Source organism: Uranotaenia lowii, chromosome 1, assembly GCF_029784155.1.
Source record: "Uranotaenia lowii strain MFRU-FL chromosome 1, ASM2978415v1, whole genome shotgun sequence".
Taxonomy (NCBI): Eukaryota; Metazoa; Arthropoda; class Insecta; order Diptera; family Culicidae; genus Uranotaenia; species Uranotaenia lowii.
The window spans coordinates 6,388,766-6,406,015 of NC_073691.1; the positions used below are offsets into that span (position 1 = coordinate 6,388,766).

A 17,250-nucleotide genomic window follows, 5' to 3' on the forward strand; every position below is an offset into this window, starting at 1 on the left:
TGCTGAACAACCCCTGACGAAGACCGGAAATTTCCTGTGTATGAAATACCATTTTTTCGTTTTGAGACTTAACTAAAATATTGTTTCGTACAATAAAAAAAAAAAAACCACACTGTTGGTAGTAAATATAGGAACATTTTGAACATATATCAAGATGAGTCGTTGTATTGGAAATTTTATCGAACCTTATGTTAATCGAGGTTAAAAATGTCTTCTTTTTTATCAAAATGTTTCAATTTCTTTTCTTCTGATTTTTAATATTAGTAGGTAAAATGGAATGACACAGTTTTTGATTTAAATTGTATTGAAAAAATAACGAAGAATTTGTAAGAAAATTGTCACTGTTTTGGGTTAAAAAAAACTTTCTCCTCATGAGATAATAAACATATTACAAGAGATCTAAGTTAGCCTTGACAAGAGAAAGGAGTGAAAATTTTAGGCGCGTCGATTTTTACATTTTTCAAACAGAAATTTTCATAAATAATCGGGAATAGAAAGAGTCTATTTACGTGAAATTCAGAAGGAAAACATCAATCAGCAAGAAACTGGAATGAGGGAAATTAATATTCGACTCGGATTGATTGTAAATATCAAGAAGAATCCATTAATTCAAGTTTCATCAAAGACCGGTAGCGTCTAAACCGCAAGTAACAATATCAGGACCGATGAGGGAAACAGAAGAATCGGCAACGCCTTGGATTGTCAATCCTCGACAAACTTGATTCCGGAATAACCTCCCCGCATTTACTGAATGACGAGGGATTTTGAATTAAGGAGTCTCTAAGAAGCAGCGGACAATCAAAGTTGAATCGCTGAAATTGGGTGAGACCTCTTCAAATTTACAGTTTACTCGATTTCAATTTATTTTCTTTTTTTTACATTGTTTAAAGCCGTTTAAACGTACTAGGGTAGAACTTTTTTTTTAAACTTTTTACCACAGAGAACAGACGTACAAGCTCGAACAAAAAATCTTCAAAAAAGTGTGTAAAATTTCAAACGCTATCACCAAAAAATAAGTTAAAAATTGACTTCAAACAGTGTCATCTATTGCGAAGGTCAAAAGTTACAAATTAACTTCAAAGTTCCCAGTTTTCTAAAAGGCGTAAGTTACAAATAATCAATCCAATGACTCAGTAAAATGGACGGCTTTAATTTAATGCTAGATAAATGCAATCAAAGTTACTTTTAACTGGGCAAAATTTCACTTTCTTTATTTTTGCACTAGAACGACAGTTTAAATAACTAACACTAATAGCTTTGGTATAAGATTTCGCACTTCTTTAATAGTAATTGAAGTTAGAAAACGCATCTCCTCTGTCGAATATAGGAATACTCTTGACGATCAGTCTCACTCAGCAGTACTGACTCTATACATCTCAAAACGGATTACTTTTACATATCACTTTAGCACTCTTAAAAACTTTATATTTTAAAAAAATTGAAAGAAAAAGCTAATAAGTAAAAAGCTAAGTTTTTTTAATTATGAAACATGATGAACGTATAACAAAATTTCAACAACGATTTTTTTGAAGCATGCCAAGCAGCTCATACGACCTATTGAAAACTGACTGAAGCTTAGTTATTTTTTTTCAGCTTTGTTTTGACAGTTCTCTTTGGTTATGGAAACATCTTTTGGCCCAGCAAAAAAAAACAAAAATAAGTTCAAAAAGGGTGTTGAGATTTTTACACAAGTTTCGTGGACTAGCTTGTACGGCTATTCTCTGTGCAAGCAAGCTTAAACAAGTCGCTGAAAAAAGTCGATAATATCCTAGAGCACATTTCAATACATGGACAGTATGAAAAAAAAAACTCTGGCTTCTCGTAAAGCAGCTAGAATACTAGCTTATTTAATAATGGAAAGATTCTAGGAACAATATTCTATAAAAATCGTGCCAAGTTCAGAAAAACGGTTATAAGGAGTGTATTCGAAAAAAATGCCACAATGCACATTTGCATTGATGAAATTTTCAGTGAAGCTACCTTGTAATGAAATGCGTACGTGCACATAATTAGGTGAAAATCTGTCAAGTGGTTTTTGAGTAAGCGTCCAATACTAAAGTTCATTGACAAAAGTTTTTGGGCAGGATCGAGAGAAATCCAGAAAAGTACCAGTTGGAGACCCAAAAACAGCTGGAAATTAACTATTCGATCAAAGTTCACGTTGTAAATTGTCTAAAAAGTCCTAGAAGACTCAATAGTGAGCTAAAATTAGCATAAAAGTGAAGGCTCAATCAGAAAATATGAATGACGAAGTGACAAAAAAGTCAATTTTTTGTGACTGGTTCGTCTAGCTGACTTATAAAAAGGCTTTACTTCATTTTTAAAAGGTAGAAAAGATTCCCACCGGTTAAATAAACAAAATACGGCGCTAAAATCGCGCGCAAAATATTTGGACTGCTTGTGGAAAGATATTTTAAAAAAATTCGTAATGGACAGCTGAATGAACTCTTCGGCGATCACCTGGCAGAATTCCAACCAGAAAGTTTTCGTTGACAAGTCTCGCCCGTATTTCCCGGAAATAGACAAGAATAAAAAAAAATGTCTAGTACTTGAGGAGGCAAATGATCTATGGAAACTCATTCTTTCATAACGATTGACAGGATGGATGGCTAAAAATACAAAGAAGACCGCTTCCAAATGCAACTGTTTTCTATGCAAAGCTCTTCAGTAGGTCTTACAAAGGTTTATACTTTGTTTAAGTTGGGTCTGGAATCGTGCCATTACGCAAAAACAGTGGTGGAGTGATAAAAAGATAAATAAGTTGTTTTTCTGCCGAAAGAGGACCATCGGCTAAATTTGTTATAACTTCGTCCAAATTCAAAATTTTGAGTTAATTTGAAGGTCAAGCTTCAGAAAACAGCAAACGTAACAAAAATGCTTGGATTAAAAAAGAAAAGATGGTTCATAGTATGCATTTTAGATGGCGCACGTATTGCGTAAGTCTAAAAATTTCTTCATCGGACGGTATCTCAAAAACAACTTGGCAGAACATCACAAAAATTTGCATATGAGGCACTTAGAGTCAAAGTGGTATAAGTGCAAAAAAGCTTATTTCGAACAAACACGCTTTTAAGTTGTTGTGTTTGGCCATTTTCCATATATTTTGAGAAAGTTGGCATTTTTCTTTCAAATGTAAAAGTATGTTAAAAAATTCTAAAAATCTCATAAAATCAGCAAATAAAGCTTAAAATATGAAAAATTGTTTGGCATGATTAATTCAAATCGATCATTTTATCACTTATACCTGTTTGGCTCTGAGGGCCTCATATGTTAACATAACATTACCAGGAAACTTCGTTGAAAATTTAATCAATTTCCATCCATGCATTCAAAAGTAATTCACAAATCAAAGTGTTGTTCATTTCAAAGGCTTGAAATAAATTCTCATTCTGAACATTGATCTACATTTTATTTGTATCGTTTGCGAAAAATTGCCAAGGGATAATATACGTATCATTAGTATTCTAAGTACTATTGACTTATAAAAACACATTCGAAAACTATGCACTTTTAATAAGATTTGTGAGTTTTTTATACGAAAATATTTCAATTTTTGAGATTTTAAGATCGTTACTAACCGTAAGTGTTTAAATTGTTCAACCCTTCATTTCATGATGTTTTATTTTCCCTTAAAATTTTTAAGTTAAAAATAATTTGAAACAGTTGGAAATGATGTGAACGTCAAGAAAAAAAAATTAAAATAAAAAACGATTTTTAACTTTTTCCTCACATTAATTGTTGCAAATTTGATACTTTAATTACGTGAAAAAGATTTTTTTAATGAGGCATTCCGTGTCAAGTGTGCTCATCGAAAATAAAATGTTATCCGAAATTCGAAAAACTTGACCGATAGACTCGTTGATGTCTACGATAAGAATCCTAAATTTTTGAGACTGACCCTTCTGGACCATCCTTCATTTTTCACGATTTTCAAAAAGTCATCATTTTCAAAATGAAATATCTCCGATCATAGAAGCCATAGAAACTGACAAAAAATACCCATTGTAAAGATTATATTAATATCAATTCATTGGTTTCGTAGATGGTTTGAAAAAAAAATGACATTTAAAATGTCAAATAATCGATCTAAAATTAAAACGTTAGTTTTCCACATAGTACTTTAAAATATTCAAGTTAGACTATTCCGCTCTATTTAAAAGTACATATTGGTAAGAGGACTCGAAAAATAGTTATTGGAAAAACTGGCAAATGTATGAAATTTATTAGAAAATCACATTATTCTAAAAGTTGGCAAGCATTACAGTTATGAGAAAAATATGCACTGGTGCATTTTATTGCAACAAAGAACATTTGGCTTTTCAACACAGCTAAATAAAACTAATATGAAGTGGGCTTTTTGTCGATTTAAAACCAAAATTTGGTGATATTTTTGCCTTGTGTGACCTTTTTTCTGTGCGATATGAATAAAAATTCTAACAAATTGACTCTTCATCACCGAAATATGAACTTTATTAGATCATATTTTGCTTGCTTTCAATAAAGAGTGAAGGGTGATGAAAACTTCTTTTGAATGCTCATTGTTAATGGTTCAGATCCAACGGAAAAAAAAGTTCCCGATGAGCTTGAAGAATCAATCTTAAATCTAAAACTGACGTTTAAAACTTCTAATTATCGATCTAAAATTAAAATGTTTGTTTTCTCGAAGAAAGTATATTTTTATTTTCAATTTTATGATTGCATCGTGTTTATAGAACAATTTCACGTGAAAACTTGCTCAAAATCCCAAAATCCCAATGTAATGTTCAAAGTTCCCGACTTATTCAAGATTGAATATTTTTTCGAGGCATTTTTTGTACATAGTACTTAGTACTATTTCTCTGCTATCCGTTAGAGTAGCTGAAAAAAAACTACGTACACCAGAATCAAAAACTTAGGATTTAGAATTGCTAATTGACATGTCCAGAAGATCCCTACCAATTTTCTCATTTGGTCAACTCTAAAGGATTTCTTAGGTTGAATCCACTTACGGATTCCAACGGACTTAAAAATTACGTTGACATTGAGTCAACCATAGTTGTAGAATTGTTCACGTATGAACACATTAATGAGAACCATAAAAGTGATTTTTTGAGTTTGGATAAAATAAAGACTTTCAAAATGGCACACGAATTTGATTTAAAATAAGACAGCCCTTAAAGTTGACTGAATGAGTTATAAATTGGTAGGGGTCTTCTGGGTATGTCAATTAGCAATTCTTAGTCCTAAGTTTTTGATTTTAGTGTACGAAATATTTTCTACAGCTACTCTGGTGAGTAGCAAAGAAATAGTACTATGTACAAAAATTGTCTCGAAAAAATATTCAATATTTAATATTTCGGGAACATTACATTGAGATTTTGATTGGTTCTTGCTGTGAAATTGTCTTAAAAACATATAAATAAACAACAAATAAAAATGAAAACAAAAATATACTTTCCTCGAGAAAACTAACATTTTAACTTTAAATCGATAAATTGACGTTTAAAACGTCATTTTTTCAAAACATCAACAAACCCATTCAATAGATTTTATTAAAATCTTTACAACGAGTATTTTGACAATTTTCTATGATTGATAAGATCGGAGATATTGGGGGGAAGGAGGGAAAGAGACATTTTGGAGCTTAAAGTAATTTATTGAATTTTATTAAAATTTAGAATTCATTTTCAGAACATTAAATTTAGAATCCGACAGAAGTCAGACTTAATATTCAGCTCAGATCGAAAATCATAATTCGATATCCGACTTCAGAATCAAAATTAAGAATCAGAATTCAGATTGAGAATCACAATAAAGGATCATAACTCAGAACTCGACTTAAGAATAAGAAATTCATATTCAGAGTTCAGATTCAGAATTCAGATTCAGAATTCAGATTCAGAATTCAGATTCAGAATTCAGATTCAGAATTCAGATTCAGAATTCAGATTCAGAATTCAGATTCAGAATTCAGATTCAGAATTCAGATTCAGAATTCAGATTCAGAGTTCAGATTCAGAATTCAGATTCAGAATTCAGATTTAGAATTCAGATTCAGAATTCAGATTCAGAATTCAGATTCAGAATTCAGATTCAGAATTCAGATTCAGAATTCAGATTCAGAATTCAGATTCAGAATTCAGATTCAGAATTCAGATTCAAAATTCAGATTCAGAATTCAGATTCAGAATTCAGATTCAGAATTCAGATTCAGAATTCAGATTCAGAATTCAGATTCAGAGTTCAGATTCAGAATTCAGATTCAGAATTCAGATTCAGAATTCAGATTCAGAATTCAGATTCAGAATTCAGATTCAGAATTCAGATTCCGAATTGAGATTCAGAATTAAGATTCAGAATTCAGATTCAGAATTCAGATTCAGAATTCAGATTCGGAATTCAGATTCAGAATTCAGATTCAGAATTCAGATTCAGAATTCAGATTCAGAATTCAGATTCAGAATTCAGATTCAGAATTCAGATTCAGAATTCAGATTCAGAATTCAGATTCAGAATTCAGATTCAGAATTCAGATTCAGAATTCAGATTCAGAATTCAGATTCAGAATTCAGATTCAGAATTCAGATTCAGAATTCAGATTCAGAATTCAGATTCAGAATTCAGATTCAGAATTCAGATTCAGAATTCAGATTCAGAATTCAGATTCAGAATTCAGATTCAGAATTCAGATTCAGAATTCAGATTCAGAATTCAGATTCAGAATTCAGATTCAGAATTCAGATTCAGAATTCAGATTCAGAATTCAGATTCAGAATTCAGATTCAGAGTTCAGATTCAGAATTCAGATTCAGAATTCAGATTCAGAATTAAGATTCAGAATTCAGATTCAGAATTCAGATTCAGAATTCAGATTCAGAATTCAGATTCAGAATTCAGATTCAGAATTCAGATTCAGAATTCAGATTCAGAATTCAGATTCAGAATTCAGATTCAGAATTCAGATTCAGAATTCAGATTCAGAATTCAGATTCAGAATTCAGATTCAGAATTCAGATTCAGAATTCAGATTCAGAATTCAGATTCAGAATTCAGATTCAGAATTCAGATTCAGAATTCAGATTCAGAATTCAGATTCAGAATTCAGATTCAGAATTCAGATTCAGAATTCAGATTCAGAATTCAGATTCAGAATTCAGATTCAGAATTCAGATTCAGAATTCAGATTCAGAATTCAGATTCAGAGTTCAGATTCAGAATTCAGATTCAGAATTCAGATTCAGAATTCAGATTCAGAATTCAGATTCAGAATTCAGATTCAGAATTCAGATTCAGAATTCAGATTCAGAATTCAGATTCAGAATTCAGATTCAGAATTCAGATTCAGAATTCAGATTCAGAAAACAGAATTCAGAATTCAGATTCAGAATTTAGATTCAGAGTTCACATTCAGAATTCACATTCAGAATTCAAATTCAGAATTCAGAATTCAGATTCAGAATTCAGATTCAGAATTCAGAATTCAGATTCAGAATTCAGATTCAGAATTCAGATTCAGAATTCAGATTCAGAATTCAGATTCAGAATTCAGATTCAGAATTCAGATTCAGAATTCAGATTCAGAATTCAGATTCAGAATTCAGATTCAGAATTCAGATTCAGAATTCAGATTCAGAATTCAGATTTGGAATTCAGATTCAGAATTCAGATTCAGAATTCAGATTCAGAATTCAGATTCAGAATTCAGATTCAGAATTCAGATTCAGAATTCAGATTCAGAATTCAGATTCAGAAATAAAATTGAGAATTCAGATTCACAAATCAGATTCAGAATTCATATAAAATTATTGTTTAATTTAAAATTTAACAGCAGCACTTAACAAGTGCAAGAACAAGGCAAAGAGGAAAGAAAGGAAAGACAAAATTAAAATCAGGCAATAACGTTTCAAGTGTTTTTCGGGTTTGCCACCCTCTTCCACCTAAAAAGATTCGCCAACCAACCATCCACCCACCAAGGATTCGGGATTCAAATTTCCACCAAAGTCTTGAAGGCATTACCACCCAAAACCGGGCAGAAGGCAAATGAACGAAAACGGGGGAATTTTAAGTTTTTTCACCCCTCACACTCCGACAAACTTCACTCGTCGTCGTGGTCGAAGGAAGAATGACGAGGGTAGGAAAAAATGACAGAGGAAGAAAAAAAACGTAAGGAAACTCACCCCTTGGATGAGTGTGTGGCGCGAATTTTTTTTTCTTTCTTCGTCCTTTGAGGACGAGGGAAAAAAATCGGCGAGGGTTCGGCGAAAAATTTCCAACCCAAATGGAAAAAGGAGGGTGGTTGTCGTTTTTTCTTTCTTTTAAATGTATTTGTGTGGGTGGGTGGTTTGGTTGCATACTTGTAGGTGTCGGAGGATATTATATAGTATAAGCAGCAACAAACGCGCGGCAGGCAGCATTAGAATATATAATGAGTTATGATAGAGGTTTTTTCTGTGCTGTTCGCTCGAAACTCGGCACTTGCTTGGGGTGCCGTTTTTTTGGTCGGACTTTTTAAGGAAGTTTTTCCCCTGGAGCCCCTGTAGAAAAAAAATGTAAGAAATAGCGTTTATTTTGTTGGAATTCTTGTTAGAAGCAGCCATGTTCGATTTATTCTTTTTTTTGTTTGGGTCGCTTAATATATGCACGACACGGTTGTCGTTCGTTATCACAGAAGATTTTTGCTTGTTACATACATTCGGAGGAGAAACACACATGTTTTATAGCAGCCAGCTTGTTTTTTTGGATTTTTTCCAAGATTATACTCTTATGGTTTTTATAAATATACTACATGTCAAGACAAAGAAATGAAACACAGTTTTGAGGTTGGAGAAACACATTTATTATTTATTTTCGCAGCAGCCGTCGCTTGTTACTAATATGAAAGAATTCTCTTTTTTAATTTTAGCTGAAATTTGGTAATACGGTTGTTATTAAGGATAATTGTCTGTGAAAGAGCGTAGCAGAAACGAAAACTCAATGAACAGAAAATTAGCAGAAACGCTATTCAAATTGGAACCCGAAAACTCCCATCGCAGTAGGCAGTTGTTTCCAATTGGAACAACTACACGAACGTGACCAGCAGAGCATCACGGTTTTTGTTTAATGCAGCAACAAATCTGCGGAAGAAACCAACGAGCGACCAAACGAACAAACGAAGAAACGACGAGGAAGGACGCAAGAGAAGTCAAGAAAGATGAACAAGACGACGAGGTGCTCGCAATTAAAGCGAATCGAAAGCAAGTACAAAATAACAACAACAGTAATAACAGCGGCAACAACAACAAGACAAGACTCACAATAAGGAAAGCACCGCGCACAACCACAAAAGAAGTGGAAGAAACGAAAGAAAAAAAAACACGACTCGCGAAGTACCCCTCCGATACGCGAGGAGCAAAAAAAACCTGAAGCGAAAAAAGTAACGAAATGAAAATAATCTTCACCACAAAGAAATTTTTAATTGAACGTGCGCGGCCCTATTATAATTTCTTCGCGCGTACCCTTGGTCACTCAATTTCACTCATTCGCCCTTTCTCTATCTCTTTTGGGAAAGAGAGTTTCACTCCGTCTCACTCACTCAAACAGGTGAGTGCCGCACCCCGAAAGTTGAACTTCTTGAAGTTGAGAGTGTAGAAAAACGAAGGAGAGGGAACCATCGAAGTAGGCTCTAATCAAACGAAACGAACAAACGAGAGGTAAGAACACAGAACTTTCTGAGGTAGTAATCACAGTCACTCCATACTCCACTCAAAGCCAACACACAACAATGACATTCATTATCATCCGTCGGTTGTCTCGTCTCGTCTCTCACTGTCTCATTCTGGCACTCATCACGAAACCCAATTGCCAATGTCGCCCGCTTTTTTTTGAGACTACTGAACTGACAGACTAGTTAGCTGAATAATTTTCTTAAACACACCAGCCGAAAAAAAAAATCAAAACCACAGAAAAGTTTCAAATCGGGGTGCTGCTGATATTATTTCTGATTTTTTTTCCTCTCTCCCTCTTTTTGATTTGGTCATTGGGGTATTCCTCTCCGAAGTTCGTTCATTTTATTAGATGACTTGTTTCCTGCCTTTTTGTGGTAATTATTGCTGGCGAAAGAAAAACATTAATTATATGGAAGCTAGCGAGCCAGTCAGTCAGCCAGCGTATTTCATTATTAACGTTTTTAACATTTCGGTTGTTGAGAAGCTGAATGAATAGAGGGGGGGAGGTTATTTGAATGTTTTAAGCCACCGTTGGACCGAACGAGCGAGCGTGATTGATGACTAGTGATTTTTTAATTTCGTAGAGTTTCGTTGTCGAAGACGAACGAAGAAGACGAGCAGTAGTTAGAGGTGGTAGCAGCAAGCAACAGCTTTGACGATGATGACGACTTTGACGACGGGAATGACAATTTGTGAAATCTGAGCGAGCGATTTAATAAGCGAGCTTTGTTGTGAGTAATTAGAGCTCTCTGCTGCTGGTAGCAGCCGAATCAACGACGCATAACTTGGTACTTCTATACGAAGAAGTTAATATGTTCTACCAAGCATGTGACAGTTTGTTTGACAATGTATTGTTTTATGTTTTCTAAAATCATATAGATTTCAGTGAATTGGAATCGTTGATGACTGAAATAGTTTAAAAATTCAGTCACAAAAGACGAATTATGTTCAACTCCAGAAGGCTTCTGAGGAAGAACAAAGATGTTTAAATCTACAATTGGGTTTAATCAGGCAACGAGATAGCAATTTGTTCAAGAATCTGAAACATCATATAATTTCCCAGTTCGATGATATTTAATAAAACCACCAACGAAGACAAAAATAAGAATTTGGTTGTTGACTTAAGCAAATTCTATATGAAAAAATTGTCTCAATTGCCCAAAATTTCCAATTGGATCAAATGAGCTTTCAGACTCTTGATCTATGGTGTTCGGGTGTAATCCAATCAAAATAGATTTTTTTTTGAAAAATATCTAGTGAAACATCACCGCAAAACGACAATACAAATGCGAAAGATTACCGTTCGGTTCCGAATTTTCACCGTTTAGTTTTCAAAATTAAACTGTTTTAACAGTGATGAAAATCTTACTTAATATTGTAAAATGCCTAAGAACGTATTTGAATTTTGTTACTTGAGCTTTTAGACCCTTGATCTATGGTGTTCGGGTGTAATCCAACCAAAAAGATTTTTTTTTTCCGAAATATCTAGTGAAACATCACCGCAAAACGATAATACGAATTGGAAAGATTACCGTTCGGTTTCGATCTTTCACCGATTAGTTTTCAAAATTAAACTGTTTCATCAGTCATGAAAATCTTACTTAATATCGTAAAATACCTCAGAACGTTTTGGATTTTGATATGTAAGCTCTAGATTCTTGATCTATCGTGTTCGGGTGTAATCCAAACAAAATATATTTTTTTAGCGAAAATATCTAGTGAAACATCACCGCAAAATGACAATACGAATTCGAAAGGTTACCGTTCGGTTTCGAATTTTCACCGTTTAGTTTTCAAAATTAAACTGTTTTAACAGTGATGAAAGTCTTACTTAATATCGTAAAATGCCTAAGAACGTTTACGATTTTGATACTTGAGCCTTTAGACTCTTGATTAGTGTTCAGGTGTAATCCAATCAAAATAGGTTTTTTTTTTGAGAATATCTAGTGAAACATCACCGCAAAACGACAATACGAATTCGAAAAATTACCATTCGGTTTCGATTTTTCACCAATAAGTTTTCAAAATTAAACTGTTTCAGCAGTGATGAAAATCCCACTTTATATCGCAAATGACCACAGAACGTTTAGGATTCTGACACTCACATATAATAAAGTATGAACTTTAGGTTTGCAAAAACACTTCAGTTCGAAATTTACCAGCAATTGTTTTCATCATTAATTTAACACGTTTGATGATACTGAATTTGCCTACAAAATTAAAACTTGCTTTCGATTACTGTCGTTTTCTTTTTTTTTGTGTCATCTATAACTGCCCGTTGTAGACTATAGGAGACAGAATAAAAAAAAAGTTCTCTTTTAACTTCCAATTCCACAGTAGATGACATCCCAATTGTATCATGTGGGCAGAGCAATGATATAAGGTTTTCATCGATTCTAAATTAAAGAAAAAAAAAATTATTTGGAAAATAGGTTATGAATTTCCAAGGTCTCCAGAGACGAACCAGCCAAAGGATGAAAGTATGTATAGAAAAAGATAAACAAAATTTGCTAAGTGACCATTCGGTTTGAATAATACGCCTGATAAATTTAAAAAAGGGCTGTGTCAATACAGGTCTGAAGAGACAATAAAATATGTCGCAATTCGCTAAACAAAATTGGTACATTTTCTAATTGGTTTTCAGCTTCACCAATTTATTAATCTTGTGAAAAACAGGCACAAATTTTCCTTGGCTTAACATAATCATATTAGATGAGTTGGAGCTTAATCTGTCCTTGGGAAGACTTCTTGCAAGCTTTTTTGAAAATTTTGTTCCTCAAGACCATCCAAAAGCAGATTTTCCACTTCCACTGGCTTAAAATTTTGGAAGGGCCAAGTCAATAATCAAACTTTGGATCCCAGAAAAACACGAGTAGCATGGGAAGTTAAATCGTATGACATTAAATTCAGGATCATGTTGAGGAATGTGTAACTGAGTATGATACCTTCAATACAAAAGGTTTCATTCCAAGAGTCACGGACACCAGATCCGCAAAAGTATGAAGAGGATCAGATTATTGACCTCTCTAGATTGCCGCGCAAACGATCTCATCCATAGGTGAGTTCTTGACCATTCCTATTGGGTTTGCGATCAGTTGCTCCAGTAGCGATTTCTACAGCTTATGTTGAGAGCTTGTCTCTCATGCTCTATAATGGCTCTAAGTTCAGAGGCATACTCCGGACGCCACATGCTCGAATACCTCTCTGTCCTTTTGCACTTTGCCCTTAAAGGCAATCGAATCCCTCTTTGACGTAAAAGACATTGCCCGAATGGATAGTCGAATACCTGTTTGCCTTTTAAGGCATTGCCCTATTGGGCAGCCGAATCCCTCTTTGCCCTTATGAGTAGTCAAATCCCTCAGTGCCTAAAGGCATTGCCCGGTTGGGCGGTCCAATCCCCATTTGCCCTAACGGAACGATATGGCCAGTGCTCAAGTTACCCACAGACTTTGACCCCAATAATCCCTCCCACCAGAGGGGGTAATGCAAAAGTTTCACACTGGCATATTCGCCAATCCCAGATATTTACCCTATTATGGTTCTCATCAAGACTGACTTACAATTATCCTAATCAAATACTAGTTTCTGGAGGCATCAGTTGAGCTAGCGATTGCTACTTTAAATGTTGAGAGCCTGTCTCTCATTCTCTATGATGGCTCTCACTTCAGAGACATACCCAGAATACCACAATAACCGTACTGTTATCGATGGCCTTGTGCCAAAATATCGATTGCTATTGACCAAAAGGAATATCTGCTACATCATTTATGGTAACAAAAATTACTTTAAGCTGTTTAAGGCTTTATTTTGGCTAATGTTAGGCCTAGACATCACTCAAACCAAAGTGAGGTTAGCGTTCCAATACAATACACAATGAGTATTAAGTCACATAGCCAATGTAGGATCTCAGTTGTCGGGCCACTCCCCAAATAATCGCATCGATAGATAAACACTGGAAAAAAAATTGTGCTAGCGATTGATAACATCGTTAATGTTAATAATGACTCTTAAAAAAAATTTTCCATAACGTAAAGGCATACTTCAGTCTGCCACAAAAGGCATATTTATAGATTCTTTACAGCTCCATGCGAAGATTCTCAAAGAACCTTTCGAAAAGCATGTTGTTCATTTCTGGGCCAACCTATAGCCTCTTGTTCTTTCTTTTTTGAGCCAGGCTTGGTCACCTCTTCAACTGTGGCGAAAAACTCCAAAAACACAATTTTGAGGTCTACTCTAATCTATTTGGAAGTTCTGAAGACGTCCGTTGTGTTAGCGATTGATAGTGACATTAATGTTTAGCTTAATTCTCAGAAACACTCTTGCATAGTGTGAGATTTGAAACAATGTCTATCTTAATAGTAAATCCCTGAATACTGGAAAGATTCTTTGGGCTAGCGATCGTTTCTTTGTGTGAAAGTAAAGACATTTTTCTGGATGCTGAAAAATACATATTTTTCGGGTAAACCCTGAGGTTCTAAGAATATCAGAAGTTTAGGAAAAATTCTCGAGAATTCTTTATAAGTCTTCTGAACATCTATGAACTTCTGAAATATGCGAGAATCCTGATATTAGGTTGCAGGTTTCTAGGCACTACAAATTATTAGAAGGAGAGTAAAAATTCAATCAGAATCTCCCAAAAGTTAATAGAGTCCTTTGAGGTTTTCCGAATTTGACCAAGAACCAAAAAACCAAGGGAATGTTTTAAGAATCTTCTCAGCAAATCTGTTTTCGATCTACTCTGTTCACCGTAGTCTTTTGATTATAAAATTATAGACAACTAAGATTGGTTTATTCTTTTATATTGTGGAGTTTCTCAGACGAGTGAATTCTCAGAAAATTCCACTTAAATAAGGTCTTTCAACCTTTGAAGCCAACTCGAATTAACACTAATCATATTTAATTGTGTTGAAAATTAACTACGATACCAATTTCCATTCACTGTGGCCCGAAAACGGTGTTCACCGCCCAACCTTTTCCTGCCCTCTCCCATCCCATAGGGAACCGAACCCCAGGCTCAGATCCAAGCCCAGCAAAGCTCGCCCCATTGTTTGAATCTATTATGTTATAATTTGCATATGGCTACCGCGCCGTCGCTCGTCCGTCGTCGAATATTATCGCTCAAGTATAATTCACATCATTGCACAGATTTCACTGTTTCCAATCATTTCCGCCGCCGTCGTCGTCGTTCGTCAGCATCATTCAGCAGCATTTGTCCGAGAGTACATCACCACAAAACTTTGGCCACTCTAGAAACACAGTCAGTCCACCCAGGCTGTTGGGTCACATTATTCACTGAAGCTCGGGCGAAGGGCGCTTGAAGAAGGGTCTCGGGTAGAGGAGCCACGCCAATTATTTCCAATAAGCCGAGCCAATTATTCCATTGACACAAGCCGAAACCGTCCTCCTGCCTGTGCATATAATCACACATACGCAAACGACGAACCACCCTCATTAGCATCTCTCTCGGAGGCAGGCGGATCCCCGACAACGACGTCGTCGTCGACGTTCGACATGATTCCGATATACACACAATCACACATACTGGCAAAACCTGGCCCCAGCCCTGGAGGGAAGCACTAGCTAGACCGGTGTGTGACGGGGTGGTATGGTCGCCATCGTTGTTGTTGTCTTCTTCTTGGGGGGGATCATTGGATTGTGGGGGACCCCTCAAGATCCAAAAGAGCCCTCCGAACTAATAGCAACAGCAGCAGCCTCTTTTCTTTTTCTTTTATCGTGGGACGACTCTTTTTATGATAATGAGAAGCGAGCGCAAGACTAAAGAAAACGAAACGGAAGAAAAAATCAAAATCATGGCGGAGAAACAAAAAAAAAAAAACGGGTGCAGCAGCTGCATTTTTTTCCTTTCGTTTTGCCACTTGAAAAAGGTTTCGGGTTCCAGAAAGAAAACGCGAATAACGCTTTGCACTTGATTTTACCGATAACAACCGCGATAATTCTAAACTAAACTTACAACAATTCTAATTGGAACTTGCTGGCTTTTTTTGTGTTTAAAAGGCTCCAGTAAAACTACGACCGATTTTCACTTTTCCCCGTCGTCGATCTCATCCCGTTCGCACTCTCGTAATAAGTGTTGATGGCAAACGAAAAAAGTACCACCATTAGCCTCTCATCGCGACGACACACGATAAAAAAAACCTGCCTCTTGTTGGCCTGTGTTCACACGAAAATCACGCACACCGAGAGCAAACAAGGCAACGAACGAACGACCGAGCGACGAAAAAAAGTGTCATCCATTATCAAATGATGCTTTAATTGAATCTCATTCGGCGCGGTGATCCCGCTCTCTCTCTCTCTCTCGTTCTTTCTTGCACTTCCACTGCCTGACAGATCGCGCTCAGCCACCCTCGCATATCATCCCAAAGTAGGCTGCTGCTGCTGCTTCTGTTACCGCGCCGCGAGTTGGAAAGAGATCGCTTGCGAAAATCGCAAACACCCCTCTCCTCATCACCGCTGCTTGACAACGAACGAAACGACACCGCACTCACCAACACCTTCAAACACCTGTCCCGGCACTCACGAGTCACTCACACCGCCAAGCGGCTTCCTACCCAACCACCCTCCACCCTCCCACAAACGAAGACTGCATCACTTCCATCCAGCAGAGCACCTTACTTCACCAATCACCAAACCATTGGCAGGCGAAAAAAAAATGGTGAAAAATCCATTCCATCCAAGTAGGCACCGAGCGAGCAACCGTGACCACCGTCGTCGACAATCGGAGGAAAAAATGCGAAATTCGGCCCAAATTTCATCGTGTTTCCTCGTTTTGTGTGAATCACTTTACCAAATTTCAGCAACACTACACGTTAAACTAACTAACTAAACTACTACTTAGCGACTAGGGATTGTAAAAGGTAGCCAAAGTGATCCAGAACCATTCGAAACTTGCAGCGAGCGCACGAACGAAGCTGTTGAGTTTGCTATTCTTAAGATTACATTGACTCGGGTGCGACTGACCGTCAGCGCTTGAACCCTCCTCGATGGTGGCGAACTGGTTTTCTCGGTGAGTGCCTGCAACCGAGGGTGGTACTAGATTGCCAGGGCTGTGTTTGGGTGATGTGGTGCCATCTTTTGGTACATCTTTTGGTGTGTTGGACTTTAAAAAATGGCGTTTGTTTTGTAAGGAAAATGTAGAGCACTTTTGATGATCTTATCAGTAGGATCTTTTCATTTTAAACTAAGGATGGCAAGTAAACACGAGTACACATTTCATTGCATCCTACTGAGAAATCTGTGTTTTGGCTGGATAGAAAGATCATCTTTTCCAAACTTCTCGAGTAAGGGGGGATGACAAGATGTAACACTTTTTTTAATCAAATTATAGTAGACAATACAGAAGCAAACTATCACTCAAAGACTCAAAAACAATTTGTTTGTCATAAAAAGTAAATTCTGGTTATTATTTAAATCTTCACTGGACAAATAAAATTATTAATAGAAACTGGAATCTTTTTTTTAACGTTTGAAAATAATCGAGAAAATCATGTGAAAACACATCGTTTCATTCGAGTAAAATGACCTACTTTGACTGTGAATTAATCAATTC

At 35.8% G+C, this 17,250-nt stretch overlaps 1 protein-coding gene across 2 annotated transcripts in view; it reads right to left on the minus strand.

The window, feature by feature from the left end:
* Positions 1-16,651, minus strand: part of LOC129740177 (zinc finger protein 2) — a 55,780-nt gene extending 39,129 nt beyond the window's left edge. Inside the window, exon 1 of one of the 2 annotated variants that reach the window (XM_055731790.1) lies at positions 16,580-16,651. The gene's annotated coding sequence lies outside the window, so the exon portion shown is untranslated. Of the gene's footprint in view, positions 1-15,654 lie in introns of both variants that reach the window. The other variant, XM_055731789.1, reaches the window with a different exon arrangement.
* Between the last annotated feature and the right edge of the window lie 599 nt (positions 16,652-17,250).